Source organism: Anoplolepis gracilipes, chromosome 1 (genome assembly GCF_047496725.1).
Source record: "Anoplolepis gracilipes chromosome 1, ASM4749672v1, whole genome shotgun sequence".
Taxonomy (NCBI): Eukaryota; Metazoa; Arthropoda; class Insecta; order Hymenoptera; family Formicidae; genus Anoplolepis; species Anoplolepis gracilipes.
Window position 1 is genome coordinate 23207726 of NC_132970.1, and position 20143 is coordinate 23227868.

The following is a 20143-nucleotide window of genomic DNA, read 5'->3' on the forward strand; positions in this document are numbered from 1 at the left end:
CCGCCTCAAACGCGCCTTTCTCAGCACGCCACTAAGGATCTTGCGTCGTCACCTCACGAAATAATCGAAGGATCGCGATTCTGGCCTGGTGAGAGCGTGACGAACGAGAAAACGAGGCGGCTTCCGGCATTCAATCCCGCCGTTTCCGCCGAGAGAAAGGAGGGTTTTTCTCGGAATATTTATCGACTGTGTTGCTCGTTATTTTATATCCATCGCAAGTTCCTCGTTATTCCAGCCGCCATATCCGTCCCTCGCGTAAAAATCCTCGCTGAAGAAATATACTTTATGATGATTTAATTTAAAGAAATAGCAAATTTTGGAAAATTCCAGCTTGACATTCGATTTTCGTATATCATAGGATTTTTCGCGACGACCGGTTACGTGGATACTATATGAAAATCGAATGTCACATAGAATTTGAACAAACGCAGACTTCCCTCTTAACCGTCTGTTTTACGTGTCGAAATCGATTTTGCCCGAAAGCAAATTTTATCGCGGTTTGTAGACCGACATTACTCTCTGAGCGGATTCAGGAGAGAATGTCTCTCGTTTGTGGGGAACCGCATGTTCCCCCCTTTTTTTTCTCTCCCTCGACACACATTTAACGCCGCGCGACGCGATGCGTTTTTCAGGCCGGAAAGACCGGAATCATTAGTCGCTAAGCCCACTAGCCGTCCCTTATTTACGTGTCGTTTTATCGTACGCCCGTAAATGGAATTTTTCGATAAAAATGCAAACGCCGGCAATTATACAAGTTGTTCGATATCGGCGGCAGATTCGTAAAAGGTCGCGCATCTCCGATTCCCAAGGGCCTTCTCAAAAAACGACATCATTGCGTTGTCTCGTAATTCATCCTCGAAAATGCGGTAGGTTTATTCCGGATACCATGACTCGGTTTTTTTCGCCGCTGCAATATGAGCAAAAAAAGAAAAATGCAACGTCGCGATAGTCAATATATCATGGTATGCAAATAACACAACGCCGGTGATAATTTTATATTACGGATCGAATCTTAAATTACCGCAATAATGTATAAGTGTATGGATGTTTTGAAAGTGCGGCGAATAATGCGCAAATTATATGATTCATTTATAGTTGTCTGAGTGATTTGATCAAAAGTAGTATATTTCTCAATATTTTTGTCGTAATTAAAGTTTTAAATTAAAATTTTATTAATACAATATTTGAAAGTAATTAAGTTTCATCTTTTTGAACAATTAAAGAAGACTTAACTTGCTTTCCATTTTCGATTTTTTTTTTATATTCATAATTCATCTATTATTAAAAACATACATAAAGTGAAGATATAAACTCCTGTTTCTTTGTTTGAATATCCGTCGAAGGTTCAGCATTGAAATTGCTATAGGAGAAATTACATATTATTTATCTTCTATCGCCCGATAATGGAAAGGCTGAGTAACTTGCTGCTTGACTCGCCTCCCTATTGACTTCCCATATTCGCGACGTAAGGTTCGGCCTTGATGCGAGCCAGAGCCAGAACCATAGAAAGCGAGAGCGAGGGAATAAAGAAAACAAGCGACTTTCTCCCCCTTGGTGTGACACATCAGTATTCTAGAATCGCGCCGACCGTTCGTCTCGCGAGACAAGAATTCAAACCATTCCGATCGAATTTTCCGCCGGTTCACGGAGCGAGAATTTACGATGACTCGCCCCCTTCTTCCCAAAACCTGTAGCGAGAGAGCCTTTCTTCTTCCGTCCCACTTGTCCCTCGCGCCATCGCTTAATTGCCATCGAAACAATAAGGAGTCGTGAAAACTTTTCTGGCCGATGTTCAATTTGGCATCGGGGACGATCGTGGTTTCGCCGAATCGCGGGAAAATTTTGCGCATCAATTTCTAATTGTGTAATAAATTTAAAAGTGCTATTAACGCCCACACGCATATGCAATGTCCAATATATTTACATAAAGTATTATTCATTTAATATATTTAATCACGTTGTGTAATTGTTAAAACACCACACTTGCATATGAGAAATCCAGAATTTAGAATTGTATTGTGTAAATATAATTTTATTTATTATATAATTGTGTAAATATAATTATATGTTATTATCACGAAAATAATATTACAACGGAAAAAAATTGACAGGGATAATTACGCGCATGTTGTACAATACAGTGTGAATGAAGTTTACAATCTTGAAATGTCATCACGTCGAATGCAACTCGATTCAAAAGGTTTGATTCACTGCCACTCGAAAAAAAAATTAAAAGCGCGCTTTTAACTCGACACGTCATTCCATCGTTTTGCTTGATTATCGGCCTGTTATTTAACGTCGTGATCGTTAAACGTCGATGATAAATCCGTCTGTCCATTCGCGCATTTGCTTATCTATCCATCAGTGTTGATTGCCTTTTTTTCCCCCGTCGAAAGCCTCTTCCTCCCGCATATTACTTTTAATTGAATTCCCGCGATGAAATTTCATCCCCGACATTGCTCTTTCTCTCTCCCTCTCTTGTTGTATTAAGTCGAGAGACCATTTCGCAGCCATTTTTCCTTTCACTCTGACTTTCTCTCAAAGACTTGACTCACCCTCTCCTTCTCCTGACTCCTTTTTTATGCCTGCACCAGTCAGCTGCTTCTAGACAATCGTCAGCTTCATACAATCACGCGAGGGTTTCAATAAAATGTCGAAATGCATGACGAAGAAGCACTATGCGTTGTTTGTGAAACGGATTGTGCAACAACCCTCACTTTACTTCTGTTTCCTGCATGGACTGCAGTCGAGGACAAAGAATACACCGATTGTTCGTGCTCTAACACTGTCACGTGCGACACACCCGGTGACAAAATATAGTGACTCGAAATATTGTACCTTGTTTTTACGCGGATTTATGTGGAATCTTGTTTATGTACTTTTCAAATACAGCATTAATTACGTAAAAAAATCCATATATATTTCTTAAATTATATTCAGTTAAATTTTAACAATTTATACCTCACGTAAACACTGGCAATTTAACATTCTGTTATATAAAATTCTATTTATGTGGCTATTTATATTTACTTCAAAAGTTGAACTGCATCGAGAATCAGATATTAAAAAAAAAAAAATTAAGTTTTCTACCGTATAATATATCTCCTTATTGGGTTGTTCAAAAAGTTATTACGTTTTTTTTTTCGATGATTTTCAAGAACGTTTATTTTATACAAAGAACTGACATTAATCAATGATCGCCCTTTTTGTTCGATGACTTTCTGTTCATCTTTTGGTAAGCTTCACGATCCCATTCTCGAAAAACTTCCTATCTTTATTATGCAAAAACTGATTCAAGTGCCTTTCGGTAGCGTCATCTGAAGCGAACGTTCTTCCACTTGAGGAGTTTTGCAATGACCGGAACAAATGGTAGTTTGATGGTGCAAGATCTGGTGAATATGGTGGTTGAGGCAGCACATCCCAATCAAGCTTCAACAATTTTTCGCGAGTCATCAAACTTATGTGTGCACGAGCGTTATTGTGATGAAAGACCACTTCTCTGCGATTTTGCATAACCAAGTTGTTTCAAATGAAGGTGAACACTTCCAATCGATACTTTTAGTCCCTCAGCGAGTTCACAAATGGTAGAACATCTATTAGCTTCAATTAATGCCTTTATTTTCTCATCATGAACCTCCGATGGTCGACCTGAACGAGGTGCACCTTTCACACTGTATTCACCAGAACAAAAACCAGCAAACCAATATTGACACTGGCGTTCTTTTAGGGCTTTGTCACCATAAATTTTAAGCAACTTTTCACAAGCCTGCACTACGTTCTTTCTTTTTCGGAAATAATAAGGTAAAACTTGGCGAAAATGCTCGTGTTGACTCTCCATTTTCAAAACGCTATAGAGGTAATAATTGTTCATCGATTCGCACACTTTTTTTTTATGGAAGCTAAAAGTGTCAGCTATTAAACGCGCATTGGCTCATGAATATAACAATAATACAACTAAATACAAATACAATTAAAGCCATCTATCGGAAAGAATGCACTGACTTTTTGAACAACCCAATATAATATACATATTATTTTGATCTCTAAATTCTTAAGATAGAGCAGCTTCGTAAAGAACTAATTATTCAGAAATGTATTATCTTATCAATCGACGATGTGATTGGGAATTCAGATTGTTCTTTCATTTCATAAGCTACCCTTTCTTATTGCACACCGCAACGTTCTAAGCAAGGGAAGGACAAAGGGACGAGACGGATCTTGAAATTAATTTAATTAGCGGTCGGTTTAGCCCCAAACTTCAGTCAAACGCTCGTTAATCGCACCTGTCGTTGTTATCGTCGTTGACGTCGACCCCCCGTAACAATTTCTTATTAAGCGACGTGGCTTGATTAGCCTAACCGAGTGTGCGTTAATTCTAATTTCTAATGGTGCAGCGGTATTTGCGATGACAAACTTTAAGATAGCAAGATATATGTATGAATACAAATATTATATATTATTTCGTGAAAATTGTATATCAATCAATTCTTTATAAAATAATTTAACGAGAGATTACATTCCAAAGTATATATTAAAAGATTTTTTCTGCAATATTTTTTATCATGCATTTGAAACTATAAAACTTTCAGAGTCTTTATCGTCGATGGAAATTTATTGCAATGTTGATCTATGGGAATCAAGAAAATAATTTTGCTCGTTTTCACAGAACCTAGAGTTTCGTAAAGAAGATTGCAGTTGTGCGAATACTGTGCAATCTTGGTAAAATATATCGAAAGTCAGTCCATCAGTTGAGAAAGGAAAGGATATTTTCGCCCTCTTCAATGGGATCGAGAAAATTGGCGATAGACGTTCTCTTGCCACGTAGAACGACGAGATTTTACCGGGTCTGCTTGCCCTCCCCTCCGTCTCCTTTCAATTAACGCCTTTCCCACTTCCCGGGCGATACGCATCTCCCTTTCTTTGTTCCCGATGAATCCTTCGAGAGGAGGAGGGAAGAGGAAAAGACATCCAGGGAGGAGAGAAAAGTCTTTATCACAAGGAGGCGAGATGTCGTCTCGGCCAACATCGTGAAACGGTGACGGTGAAGGAGCTGCAAAGAGAGGGTGCAGGTGGATGAACAGGGGAGGAGGGGGGGTGAGTAGGATCGGCCGAAGGATGGCGTGTTATGGGGTTTTCACGGGCGGTGCTCGCGGGAATTTGCATACAGAGCATCTGTCACCAGCCCCTTAGCCCCGGCTCCCGGCCATTCTCGACTTGGAATATCTCCCGGCGCGGATCTACGGGATAATGGGGACCATTCTTATGGTAAATCGGAAGGAGGGGGTTTGCGTGTGATTCGGCGCCGAGCCACCTTAAGAAACTACTTGGCAGAGCCAGTCGCGATATAATGCTCAGATTTTGAGAACGAACATCATCGCGATCAATCAGAGTTCGCGATGAAATGAGCACACTTTAGAAACAAGTAAATATAAGTATAATCAAATAAAGATATTATCCATTGTTAAATTAATCAATTACTAGACGGGAGCGTTAATTTAAAATTTTTAACGTATTTGTCTTTTAAAAGTCTGCTTTTGACGACATATAAATTTGCGACAAAATTCAAGAGAAGGATTTATTTTATATCATGTAACCCAGAAAACACATTATAATATAAAGCAAAAAATTATAAATAGAATTCTGTCTTGAATTTTATTACGAATTATAGATTGCCTAAAAAGATCTTAATATATGTGAGATTTAATATTTAAGATGCAAATATTCATACAAGATAGTGTTATACAATTTTAACAAGACCTTCGTATAAATAACAGTCTTACCTTTTTTTTTTAATATAAACAACACGAATATTGTACGTACATTTTATAAACTTTAAATTAATTATTTTATTGAGTAAACTTAAACTTGTAGGCAGTTTAATAGTTTACTCGAGAAAAGACGTTTACTCGACAAGACTTAAAAAAAGTTTAACGATACCGTCGAGTACCTTCCGCTTGAATTAATCGACAGCAACACCTCTAGTAATTAGATACCGCTATTAGCCACGATTCTCTCTCTCTCTCTCTCTCTCTCTCTCTCTCTCTTCCCCTCTCTTTACTATAACGCAATACCTCCAGCCACAGTTCTCTTCACTACCACATCGCATCAACCATCGTCCATGTTAATGCACGTAATAAATGCCGGAGTAAATTTAAATACCAAGCGTGGATATATCGAATTAAGCCTCCAAATTTCATTACGCGTACGCGACGCGCAAAAAAACCAAGTAATTTGCATATCACAATTTTTCACCATATACAGTACATAGTCTAAACATTTAAAATAATTTTCGTCAAATATTTTTGAAACTCTCCAGAAATATTTTTATTCAACATTTATTAAAATATTCAACAATAAATAATGTTATTTAATTTAGAAATGAGTGCGCAACAGTAACAGTAACAGTTTTAATTAAAATCTATTTATATAGATCTTTCACTTAAAAAATTACGAGATAGACATATGCGTTGATTTTAATTGTATATTTAATATCGATTTTTACAACATTTTGCATTACGTATTAAATTATATAGATTAGAAAAATATATTTAACAAGATTGCTAAAATAATGTAAATTTTGCAAAGATAATTCAGAATGAATTTAATTAAAATACATTAAGGAGAAAAAGTTCTCGCAACGGTTAGCTTGGCGAACTTTCGCCAGTTGGTCGAGCTCGTCGTCGACCTCGATCCCTGCGTCGATCTCTGCCCATCGCTCACCTCCACGGATCTCGAAAATGGCTTTCCGAGCACGAATCGCGCAACGCATTGAAATTCACCGAGAATCTCGCTTTCCATCTCTATTCCCGCCAGCCGAGAACAGAGCCACGCGCTTTGATCCACGAGAGCTAACCCTCGCATCTTTCTCTTACCTACCTACCTACCTAACGCAGAGAGTCTGCCACCTATCTCTACCCTTCCCTCTACCCTGCCATCCTGTTTTACTCTCGAGGCACATCCGCCTTCGCGTCCGCCGCGCGTCGCCCTTTAATTTAGCATCGGGTCTCACCCCTCTCTGTGCGACCCCGTCTCATCCGTCTGTCCCTCACGCAAGCGGATCGATTCGCACGCACGCACGTGCGATCCCTCTTCCTGGATCTTTTTGTTTTTTATATCTCGCGAAACATCGTTGTTTATCGGAGTCATATACGCTGGGTTGTCAATCGCTCTTTCACTTGTTAGCGGTCCACAATCTCCGTCTTTGTCCCGTCTGCTTGTCTCGAACATGATCGATTTACATGCGTAGCCAGTTTTCTATCTCTCTGCCCATCCCATATATAGGATAGATGAACCAGTGATGGATCATGGATGAACGGCCGCTAAATCAATGTCTATTAAATTAGAGTACACATGATGTCCTAGATAAATATTTTAGTAACAGATTGCTCATTTAGTTTGTAATACGTCATTTCTGAACATGTAAAAATACTATAATATATAGTTGAAAATTAAAGACTTTTCGCAAATCAATCAAGTAACGAAATATTATTATTCATAGTTTAATAAATAAAAAATAATATTTTTGTTCCTCTTTGCATTTTTGCTAAAAAGGCAAACTTGGTTCAAAAGTATGAATAAATCTCTATCTCCCTTTTAAACGCTCGCCGGGTTTTTGTACTGTTTGTTGTATTTTGAACGTGTACAAAGGTTTGCCGAATTTCGATGGGTTCTCGTTTTGCCGAACAAAGGACTGCATTGTAAAGGCCTAGACCTAGACGGACCAATTTCGACGCGTCGAAACTATATTAACCCTTTGGTTTAGGCAGAGCGTTATAATCCCGCGATACAAGCCTTTTACTGGACGAGCTGCGTTATTGTGGTACGTGCGCGATTGAATTTTTTCCGATTCTGCGTAAAAGTACACAGCTGTTTCAAAAATAAAGAACCAAAGGAAATTTCAAAAAATTGAACTAATGTTACTTTCGCAAATAGTAAAAATACAAAAAAGTCATATTACAACTACGTATAAGATTTTCAAAAATATATATAAAAGAAAACTGAATATATATTCTATATAAATAGAAAAAAATATGATTGTAATTTCTTGTAGAGAGAAAAAGTATTATGAATTGGAGGTACAAATGTTTGTCATTTTTTAAAAATTATTTTATTTAATTCATTTATTTTCGATTGCAATGTTCTTACTATTTTGCATTTTGACTTCAAATAAAAAAAAACTAAGGACAAAGTCACCAAATTCTTTTGATACAAATAAACGTGAATTTTTTCACATATTTGTGTAATAATATCCTTCTTGTCGAACGATCTAAAAAAGGCAAAGAAAACATCGTGACGTGCTCTGAATGTTATCAAAGTGCTAAAATCATTAAATATATAAATGTCCAGAGCTCGACGTTTTCACAAAGGTTTCAATTCGCTTCGCTTCCATTAACCTCTCTATTTCCCGATATCGCTTTCCTCCGATGAAAAAGATCCAAACAGAGGATTGCTATGTCGATTTTTTCCGGTGAAAAGGAACCGATATTGGCAATAAAATATCTAAGAACCTTTCAAATTCGATAAAAAATGAATATCAAAAATATGCTTCAAAGAAAATTTTAGACATTGGAATTAAAGTGTTTTATACACAAAATTGGAAATCCAATTTTATTCTACAAAAGATTCAAAACCAGGAAAAGTTATCATTTTATATCGATAATATTATAAATATCTATATATATACATAATTTCTTGTATTGTGCATGGAGATTTTTCAAAATTGTATAGTAATGTTTTTTTTCATATAATTATTAAAAACATCTTTAATTGAAAATTTGAAGAAACAGATTTTTAATTTAGGTATAGATTTGAATAATTTCTGATTTAAAACCGCTCGTTTCGCACGCGTGATACATATTTTAGTATAGTTATTTACACGCGGCGCAAACAAACAGGGTCCGCCCACCATCCCCATCCCCATCCCGAAAATGAAGAATGCCGAAAGTTTCTCCGACCGATCGATGTAAATTTAGCGTTATTATCGAATTATCGCGACTAAAGTTGTAATCGCCGCCGCATGGGACGTAATACACGAGGACGAGTTTAACGCGAGTTTGACAGGAAAAGTCGAGACCCTTCTTCTCTCGGTCCGTAGATGAGAGGGGAGTCCTCTTACTTTCCCTCTCGAGAGGAGAACCCGACCCCTGAAAGAATCGCGATGGGGGCCTTCTCTTCTCTTGAAGAAGGGTGAAAAATTGCAGCGACTTATTAAACGGAAAACTTGGCCGCCCCCGGGACAGCACGGGACGAGACAGCGGGATCTAAGCCGTGTGCCAGGTCGTGATATATGTATGCCCATCGGGTAAGAAAGTTTTGACGAGCGCGAGCGACTGCTGGCTGCGTTATTATCGGCGATAAATTGTCCAAGTGTATTTCTACCCCAACCGGCCGCGACGCGACGCGAGAAATGAACGAACGAATCCGCGATAATCAGAAAACAAGAATGATCACCGGATGAATGCGGATAGTGTAATATTTCTTAGCTGCGATTTAAAACATTGCAGAATAGCGACAACATTGTATGTTTTTATTTTTTTTTTTTTTTTACATTTTTAAAGACTGTAGAGAATTATATCACATGGTGTTCATAATCATTATTTAACGATGCAAACTAAAAATTCTTGATTTGTGATTCGTGAGAGTAAATAAAAAAGATCTAACTTTCAAACTATTCCAACTAAAGTTTATTTTTGAAAATCATGGCTTATAAGCTTCATTTGAAGATTTATGATAAATTCCGCTCATCTTTTGTTAATGAAAAGTTAATTCCTTGAACGTTAGTAGTACTATCAAATATCACATCATTTTTTATATATTTTCGATTACCGGCCATATTTTTTTAAAATGATTGCTTAAACGACAGCTAACTTTCCACAATTCTTAGTAAAAGTTATTTGTGACATTTTTCTCATATTATCGATCGAATCTCCTGAGAATTCATCGAAAGAATCGTAAAAGCTGATCATTAAAAAAGTTTTTGAGCCATATTACGGCTTGAAAATTGTCCACTAAACAATCAACTTTGACAGAAAACGACCTGTCGACCTCACAACGAGAATGTCGTTTCCATATCTAAGCCGGCATCTCTCTGCGGATGAGTAGCTATCGTTTCTCCCTGAGCGGCTTAGATCGCGTTATCTATAGTGGACTAAGCGCGTTTTATACTACCGGCATGAAAATAATTCCTTTCAAAATATCGCCGTCAAACGAGCGAGCGGTTTCAGGCGGAGTTTATGGATCATGGATTTTCACACACGTGTGCCTACTAAAATATAATTATAATCAATCTGTCTCCGCGTCGAGCGAAAATTGACGATACGATCATCGCGCGCACTTTTACGATCACCCATCTTTTACGCGATTTACATAGGCTATAATTAAGGTAAATGACGGAAGTGTATGTTCGACGTTCGGGTTCTTGCATACACCTTACATCCTATTTAATTCACGGTGCGTGTTTTATAGGCACGCGGCGCACTTGTATGCAAATATAACGCGGTTTTTTTTTTTATTTTAATACACACCTTAAGAAACATTTAATTAAATAGCCAATAAACTTATTTGATTCTTCAAAAACATACATTTTCACACATTGACTGATATAAAGAGACTATAAAATTGCATAATAGCTTCTCGAACACATGTGCATTCTCTCTGTCATTTATTTTCTTTTTAGAGTTATTTTATTTTGTTTTATTTTTAATAGTTTATAACATTCACAGATCTAACTTTACACTCAAAAAAATGTTTTACTAATGTAGATAGGTTTCTTAGATGTCTCAATTAAAATTTATCGCTACTTTTTGTCTCTGTTAGAATATTGTTTGTCACGTATAGAATTTATAGCAGCAATATTCTAGCAATACCTCTAGAAAATTTAGATTCCATTGGCAAATATTAACCACAAATATAATTGGCCTTGACAATAGGTCTTAAAGATAGGCATCACAGAAAAATTTTCTGTCTAAATTAAATTAATAGTACAAATATAAATTCTGTCTCTGTCATTTAAATTGATCAAGTGCAAAATATATGCAGTATCATAGTATTGGCTAATAATTTATCTGTTTCAGTTAATATTTTACACCTAGAAAATTTTTGTTGAAGTTGCAAGATCATTTTTTTGAGTGAGACTTAAATCTCCTATCAGATCTTTAAGCCTGGCTATAACGTTATAGAAAGTTATGATAAAATTTGTTAATGCAGAAAAGTAATTTTTTTAGTTGAATAACCAGCAAGCAAAATTAATATTAAAAATTAGCTAAAATCATAACAGCATAAATTTTATACATTTAAAACTAGTTATCTCAAAATCAATGAGACATAATAATATTTTGGTCTCATTTGAAAGATAATTTAATTCTTTACAACATTTGTTTGGGTTAATTTTTGTTTGAAACGCATACTTTTCCAGATATTTGTAAAAATATAATTAAAAATGTGAAGTTTCGTGGCGCTAAATTTTTAAGGAAGTATTCATGTGCCCTTGTTTATAGGAAATTTTTTCGTTCAGAATTAAAATTACTAAGATATCATGGAAGTCTGGCGCCACTCTCTCTCTCTCTCTCTCTCTCTCTCTCTATATATATATATATATATATATATATATATATATATATATAGACAGAATTCCTTATATTTATAATGTTAATTGTACATATTTATATATGTATTTTATATGTAAATGAAATGGTTTTACGTATGCATGCATTTAATTGATTAAGTGCAAAATATATGCAGTATCACAGTATTTGCTAATAATTTATCTGTTTCAGTTAATATTTTACACCTAGAAAATTTTTGTTGAAGTTGAAAGATTATTTTTTTGAGTATACGGAATGTATAGTAATTTTTTAATCTGTTAATATAAAAAAATATTGTGGTTGATCATTTTTATCTATGATCCCGTCGATATATATATTTTTCAGTCAATTTGCGTCGCTCTCAGGCAGACTTGCGTTCAATCGCCGGGTTTCAATCCCCGGATAGATCGGCCCCTAGACGATTCGGCGAGAATGTTCTATATATCTAAACCGACATCTCTCTCTCCGCAAGTTGTACCGCTTCTCCGACGCGCTCTCGGTTGTTCTTCCCTACGTTCTTCCTGAAGACGCGCGCGCGGATAATTCGAGGCGATAAGCCCGTCGTCGATGAGAGGGTTTATCGTTAAGGGGGTTTCCCCAAGAGCCGTGCAGCATCAACGACGCAGTACACGACCATCAACCCCCAGGGTTGCTGCTCTCTCGCTCTATCCTTTCCTTCTCCCGTCCCTTTTTCTCTCTGATTTCTCTCCGTAACGGAGATTCAAAGCGGAGCGGGGGCCAAGCGTAAGTAAGAAGCTACCTGAAAGAGGAGGATCAGCACGAGGGAGGAACGAGATTTAAGCTGGTGACTCGTAAATCGCGGCGGTCCGTATCCTCGCTCGCCGGGAGTCGATTGTCTCGGACGATCGATCGATCCCGCGAGCCAGGAAGCTGGGATGAAAATGCGGCGAGCAGGCACGGGAGGTAACGGTCGATTAAGAGGAACGTAGACAATTCCGAACGCGTTTATTACCGCGTCAGCATAGGACGGTCAGCCTATAAAAAATGTACCAAACGGACAGTTATGGTCACGTCAGCCTATCATCCGCGGCGTTAACGGAGAAAAATAAATTCAAAGACTTGCGGATTTACGAGCCATTCGGATATTTCTTTTTTTTTTATTTTTTTAGCGCGATGAGACGATTCCACAAGCGGTTATGATCGCTCGATTCGTAAATCGCGTCCCGGAATTGCGCCGAAGGCTACGAACGAGGCTGCGGTCCTTGGCCAACTTTTCGCGCGAACAATTGCGAAAGTGCGTGGCAAGTGACGGCTCGCAAACTCGTTTCGACAACGTCATATGATTGAGCTCCTCGTGTCCTCGATTCTGCTCATGTTTTGAGATCATTACATCAATATGTTTATTTAGCGTACAATTTGCATTAAAATTACGCGCACGTATTTTAGTATCAATCGACACAAGAAGAATATTACTATTTGCACTTTCTGTGTAGTGTTATTCTTTTTAATTATGAAAAAATAATGTATTTCTTTTTTAAATTATATCAATGTCATCATCCATAGAGACATCTGTCGTAGAGAGATATCGGCTTTAGATATAAGACGGTATTTTCTCGTCAGATAGATGTTTGGCGTCAAAGTCAACCGTAAACAATTTACGGATCATAACGCGGTTCCAAAATATTTTTACGACCGACTTTTACGACGGTTTCTTCAACAATATTCTCCGGGATATGCGGTCGATTATACGGGTACGCTTTTTTTTTAAAGAAAATATATATATAGGAAAAACATTTCTTTAGAATTGGTTTTGTATCGCACAACTATCGATCCAATTTAATGGTACGATATTGTTCAATGATTTTAGAAGTTGTTATTCATCCGTCTCGGCGTTGCGATCGACTTAATGCTTATTTCCTGGACAGGACGTTCCTGGGAATCGGAATTCTCGAGGCTGTGCAATCTCAGGGGCGAAGTTGTTTCAAGTTGGTGCCGGTGCAGGGCCAGTCGCTCGACCGGCCACATTTTTTGTCTGACGAGTCGTCGTCCCTGTGCGACGGCTATATCGAAAGACAGAGAAAGAGAGAGAAAGAGAGAAAGGTAGTCCCAGAGAGTAAGAGCAGCCCCAGCAAGAAAGTAAAATGCAAGTAATCTGAACGCATCGATTCATCTCGCTGCGCGGATCGATGCCATCGCGTGTCGATCGAAGAAGCACATTTTCTCTTGAAAAAGTCGGAACGCCCCAGTGCACTTAAATTAATTCGTTCGACCTATCCTTCGTGGAAAAAAAAAAAGAATACAATCACGTGTTTCTACGATAAAAAGAAAAGATAACGAGATTAATTTGTTTACGGTCGGAGATAAGAATCAAGACATTAAGGAATTCCTTTAATTCCATTTAATTGCAATCATTTGGATTTATGCCATTTGAATTTAGATATCTTTGGAGAAAGATTTAATTGATACAGAGATTTTGCTTTATTTGTGTACAATTAAACATGTTTTTTTTTTTATCAAGATTAAACAGAGTAACAAAACAATTTATAATTTTTTAAATTTATGTCTTATGTATTTATAAAATTAATTGTTCGCTTATCTTCGCAGTAGTAACTCATGTACCTACATACGTTATTTTAATGTCATTATGCAATCAATGTATATAAATTTTATTCTGGCTTTTTTTATTTTAGAACACTCAAAATATTTAATAAAAATATTTATAAATGATAATTTTTTACAGTTTTTTTAATAAAATACTTAGTGTTTAAAATGTACAAGATCAGATTACATATTCTGTAAAATAAAAATCTCTCACATTTTTTACAATATATGAAGAATTTTATAACATAAGGGTGTAGCCCGAATTTTTTGAAAAATGAGATATTGAAACATATGAAAGTTATAAATAATAGAAATAAATTCAATTTTCGTGACTAATTAAAAAAAGGCAGAGACTAGAAATTTAACCATCGTTAACATTAAACATCGACAACTACGTATCTCGCACGTTGAAAATGGCATTAATTATACCCCATTACTTCGCACCGCATCTTTCACGCGCGACCGAGAAGAAGCGAAGGGCTCGTAAATTTTCGAAATTAAACGGCCGTCGAAGCGCTGGAAATTAGACGACAGGCGGCGAAGGGAAGAGAAGACGCCCAGTCTGGGCCGTGGGATGGGTGGACCAAGGACTCGCGAAGTTCCGAAGGACCCTTCGTCCTTCGGGAGTGTCTTGGAAGAGAAGACAGCGGCGGATAGTCTCTAACGAACTTATCCCGGAGGCTGAGTGCTGCCTCCGGCGCGGCTGGAGACGTACACTCGCGTTTCCGTTTCATAGGCGTACTTTATTTTTAATACACCTATTAATTGTAATACAGTTTTGAAGAAATTTATCCTGATACAAACTAGAAAATGTGCATATTAGTACACTGATATAATAATTGCGAAAATATTAAGATAGCATATAAAAAATTTATACAGATATATAATTACTTTAAAAAAAGTATAATAAAGATATAGTAAAATATAAGTAACTGTAAAAAAAATATTTATATATAGATATATATGTAGATATTTGAGAAGTCATAAAACTAAATTTATATGCATATAGATATTCGTTAGAAAGAAATGTGTAATTAAACGTCGATATTTTTTAAGTATTAAAAATGTGCATGAAAATAAATTAAAATTAAAATTATCTCTGCAGAAAATTGAAAGAAATATGCTGCGCCTATGCGCTGTACTTTTGTACGATACGCGAAAGAGGAAGAAAAAGAAGGATGGAAGAGGGAAAACGAACTCCCGTGGAAGAAAACTCACTTTCCGCTTCGAATCAGTCGGTCCCGCGCGCACATCCTTTTCCTTCGTCAAAGTCGGAGAAAAACCGGCGGGAATTCGTGCAGTGAAACACGGAAGAAGGAACGGACTTGGAGGGTGGAACGAAGGGATGATGGTATCCGGGAAGAGAGGAAAAGCCGACGATCGATGACGATCCGCCGCGCGAAATTCGCGCACGCGACTGACGACGACTGACCGGCTCGGCCTTTAAGCGATCTTCTCTCGTGCCAGGAAGGACGAGGCGTAACATCGATTCGCACGTCGAAGGCGTAGATTACGATCCACCTTATCCTCCCACTCCCTCCGCTCGATTGCGCGCTTATGGATAAATGGCTGGGACGACCGCTTCATTCTTATCCGAATTAATGCGAATTTATCGGACGAACGCGTGTATGTATGTATTACGACAACAACCCAGGGCGGGACACGAATCTCTGTACCGTTTCATTTCGCCGTAACTCTCGATCCTCTGAAATTATCCTTTTCAAAAGGATATATGATGGTTATTCGTCATTCCAGGGGGAGGGGATTGAAAATCGGTATATGAATTTGTGTATGCGTCATATATATGAGCAAATCAATTGCACACGATGTTGGTAAAATAATACTGTACACAGAAAAAAAAGAATATTCTTACTTTGACAATATCTTTAGTTTCAAAATGTAAATCTTGAAATGAGATTATATTGCGTTAAGCAAAGAAAATTTGCTTGGATCAAGACATTTTATATAGTTCAATCAAGAAAAATATATTCTTGTTATTTAAGATTTTCTAATAATAATTTTCTAGTAATAATTTTCTTGAATGGAGAGGAAAAAATGTTGGATAGAAAAAATAAAACATAACACATGTTCAAATCGAAGATTATAATTTTCTTAGAGTTAAAATAATTATTTTATTCATGAAATGACAATTGTAGTATTGAAATAAGATTATAATATTGTCGAAATTTAAGATTTAAATTCTTCTAAGAAGATTATAAATTATTGCGAATATATATATATGAAATAATGAAAACGCGTTCATATGTTAAAATTTTCTTGTGTTAAGACGTTTTGATTACTATTTCAATGTAAAATTAACATACAGCTGATGTGTTATTATTTTTATAACATTTTCATGTGTCACATTTATGTCAATTTCATAATTTAACACTTTTTTGTATGTCTTTTAGAAATGAAATATTATTTTGAGCGCTTTTAACACATCATTAACAATTATTTCAAACAATTAACGTGTTTCAAAATTAATTTAACATTCTAAGAAAAGTTAAAATAAATCTTCGAGTGATCGTGAACTTTAAAATATTCTATCAAAGTTATTGTAACTACTCTTTTTGTATGATATATTTTCACATCACACTTAAAGTCACAATAACAAAAATAAATGTAAATTTTTGTGTCAATTAGTTAATATTTATAATTTGTTAATAAGTATCACACAATAAATGAGTTATTTTAACTTAAAATTTATAGTGGACTTTCTGCAAAAAATGTTAAAATGAACATTTTATTTTTTACTGTGTAACTACATTGCTGCGATATTTTTAAGATTAAAAATGTTTGAGTTTTTATATGAAAACTAATTGAGAGATCTTCTCCCATAATTTAACAAAAACGTCATTTTTTAAAAACATTTAAATATATCTTACTTTTCGAAATCGATAATCTTCTTTTTTAAAGACCATAACAATAACGGGGCGCATATGAATGATCGCGTGACTTTACAACACGTTACATTATCACCCCGTGGGAATATCGTTATCGTGCTTAATCTTAACGCAAACGCGTGCGTGCAAACTTGTCGACTAAATCGTCTTCCGTGGTTTCTGTCGGTTTAACCATCATCTTACGTCACTCTTAATTAATACAATACAACACACATCGACGCCATTCGTGACTGACGTGACGCTCGTCTCCTGCTTTACGCACCTCTCGTGCTCTCGTCTCTTCTTCATGTTCTTCCTCTCGACAAACGACCGTTTTTTTCCGACCATTCATCTAGCCTGATGACCGATTCGCCGTCGTTTTCATCGCGTGAGCTGTTTCGAAAATGACACTGCAATTGGCCCTAATGAGCCCCGTCAAGGAAAAAAAGGAACACGGCGTAGAATTAAAGTGCGGCACAATTTCTCCGTTAAATGCTCACGCGAGGGAATTTATCCGCATTCTACTACTAACGCTCCGTGTGTTCCCCATAAAACGGTTCGAGATATAAAGTCAGTACTCAGACGAAAGAGAAGAATGGAACTCTCCGAGAGAAGTACTTTACTTTATATCTACTAGTATTTACTATACGCTGAAGGAAGCGTACGTATTTTAATCGTGCAGAACAAACGATTGCTGTTAGTGATCGGGATCGAGAGGTTTATTAGTCGCTAAAATTTCCGAGTACACAGAAAAAAGTAAGTGTCAAATCAGAACTTATATATATTCATATGAACGCGTTCATTGTTTTATATATACGCAACAATTAATAATCTTCTTGGAAGAAGATTTAAAAATCTTAAATTTCAACCATATTATAATCTTATTTCAATACTGCAATTGTCATTTCAGGCATAAAGTAATTATTTTAACTCTAAAAAAATTGTAATCTTCGATTTGAACATGTGTTATTTCCTATCCAACATTTTTTCCTTTCCATTCAAGAAAATTATTCTTAAATAACAAGTGTATATTTTTTTTTTGGTTGAACCATATAATGCAATATAATCTCACTTCAAGATTTACATTTTGAAACTAAAGATATTGTCAAAACAAAAATATTCTTTTTTTCTGTGTACGATAATTTTCGCTAATTATGGATAAATAATTAAAATTTTTGTAGGGCGAAAGAGAAAGTTTAGAATATTTAAAAATTTTTCGAGATTACATGTATATTCAACGTATGAAAACTAATTCTCTCTATACACAGAAAAAACAGAATATTTTTATTTTGACAATATCTTTAGTTTCAAGATGTAAATCTTGAATGAGACTATATTGCGTTAAATAAAGAAAATTTGCTTGGATGAAGACATTTTATATAGTTCAACCAAGAAAAATATATTCTTGTTATTTATTTAAGAATAATTTTCTTGAATGGAGTGGAAAAAATGTTGGATAGAAAGTAACACATGTTTAAATCGAAGATTATAATTTTCTTAGAGTTGAAATAATTATTTTATTCTTGAAATGACAATCGCAGTATTGAAATAAGATTATAATATTGTTGAAATTTAAGATTTTTAAATTCTTTCAAGAAGATTATTAATTGTTGCGTATACATGAAACAATGAACGCGTTCATATGAGTATATGTAAGTTTTTTATTTGACTCTTACTTTTTTTCTCCGTACAATTTATATGATGATATATATTTATAGAACTTGACAAAAGTACTGAACACTGCGTTTCCACTTGACTTAAAAATTAAACAATGAATGATAGGTTTCTAAAATTATTTTATTGACCTGAAAATATAAGAAATACATATAATAAATTAAAAAATCTATTTACGTGAACAGTACTGTTTTTGCTTTCATGATTTTTTAATCTGCTTTCATCAAAATAATGACTTTACCTTTAATAACTGCCTTGCAAGAAGATGGCCCGTTGAAAATATTTGGGACAAAAAGAGAGACTTTAATCGAAACATAAAAAATGATAAGACTATAAGGAATTCCAGTCATTTTACTATTTGCATGCTTTCCTTTGTCGGTTTATGACTCTTTTTCAGTTTATGATGAATCATGTTTTTTTATCGCTGAAAAGACAATATAATTGAATATTTCGATTAATTAAATTTATTCCTTTGTAGTAAGGCAATTTTCGAGGGGTGTGCTCTTTTGTCAAGTACCTATTGTAATATATTCCCAACAAAGAAGCGTCGACAGTGTGTGCAACTTTCGATGTATAAAATAAAAGGTAATCACCGAAGTGAGACAGAAATCACGAGAAGCGCGAAAAGTAACGCGACCGAAATGGAATCGTGATGCCACGATCCTTCCTTCAGATGACTTTTCCCTCGCGACGGTCACGGTTCGCTCGCCACCCTTAAAATTATCCTACATAAAAAACGAGCTTTGAAAGAGCCAGGGGAGCAAATGCGATCGAGGAACGAGTTTTCCAAACTTTTCCAAATCTCTGTGGGCTTAACGTCTTCAAAATATAAGAAGATATAAATTCATAAATTAAACATTCTTTCTGAAAACATTTCTTTGCAGATTTCACTTGCCTCCATACTAAAAGATCTTTGTATAAAAAAAAATGACATTATGATATCACTATTTATGTAATTGGTGTAGACTCAGTTTAAGAAATTAATAGCGTTGAAAAAAAGATATCAAGCGGATTTTTTGGAGATGTAAAGTCCCGAAAAAAAAAAATTACCGAAATTAAAAAAGTGGAATAATGTCCCAAAAGGTCGAAATCCTGAAATTTAAAATACGAGACATTGTCCCAATAAATTAAAAATACGAAATTTAAGAAACAGGACAGAGTCCCGAACTTTTTATTTAGAGAATATTATGCGGTTCACACACCATTATTTGCACATACTAAGGAAATATAAATAAATGCTTATAATATCGTTTGTATAGTATGTTTATAATATTGAAAATAATATTTGAATAAAATTTTAATTATATAAAAATTAAAATGTTTAATTTATTAATTAACCAGAAAAGATTTCAATTTTATGTACAATATAAAAAAATTACTTAAAAATTGCAAAAAAAAATATTATTTAAAAATTATAAAATTTAATTTAAAATATTTTAA

At 35.4% G+C, this 20143-nt stretch overlaps 1 protein-coding gene across 1 annotated transcript in view; it reads right to left on the bottom strand.

Moving 5' to 3' along the window:
- LOC140664668 (uncharacterized) overlaps positions 1–20143 on the bottom strand; it is a 132722-nt gene that overhangs the window by 71975 nt on the left and 40604 nt on the right. The window lies entirely within an intron of this gene.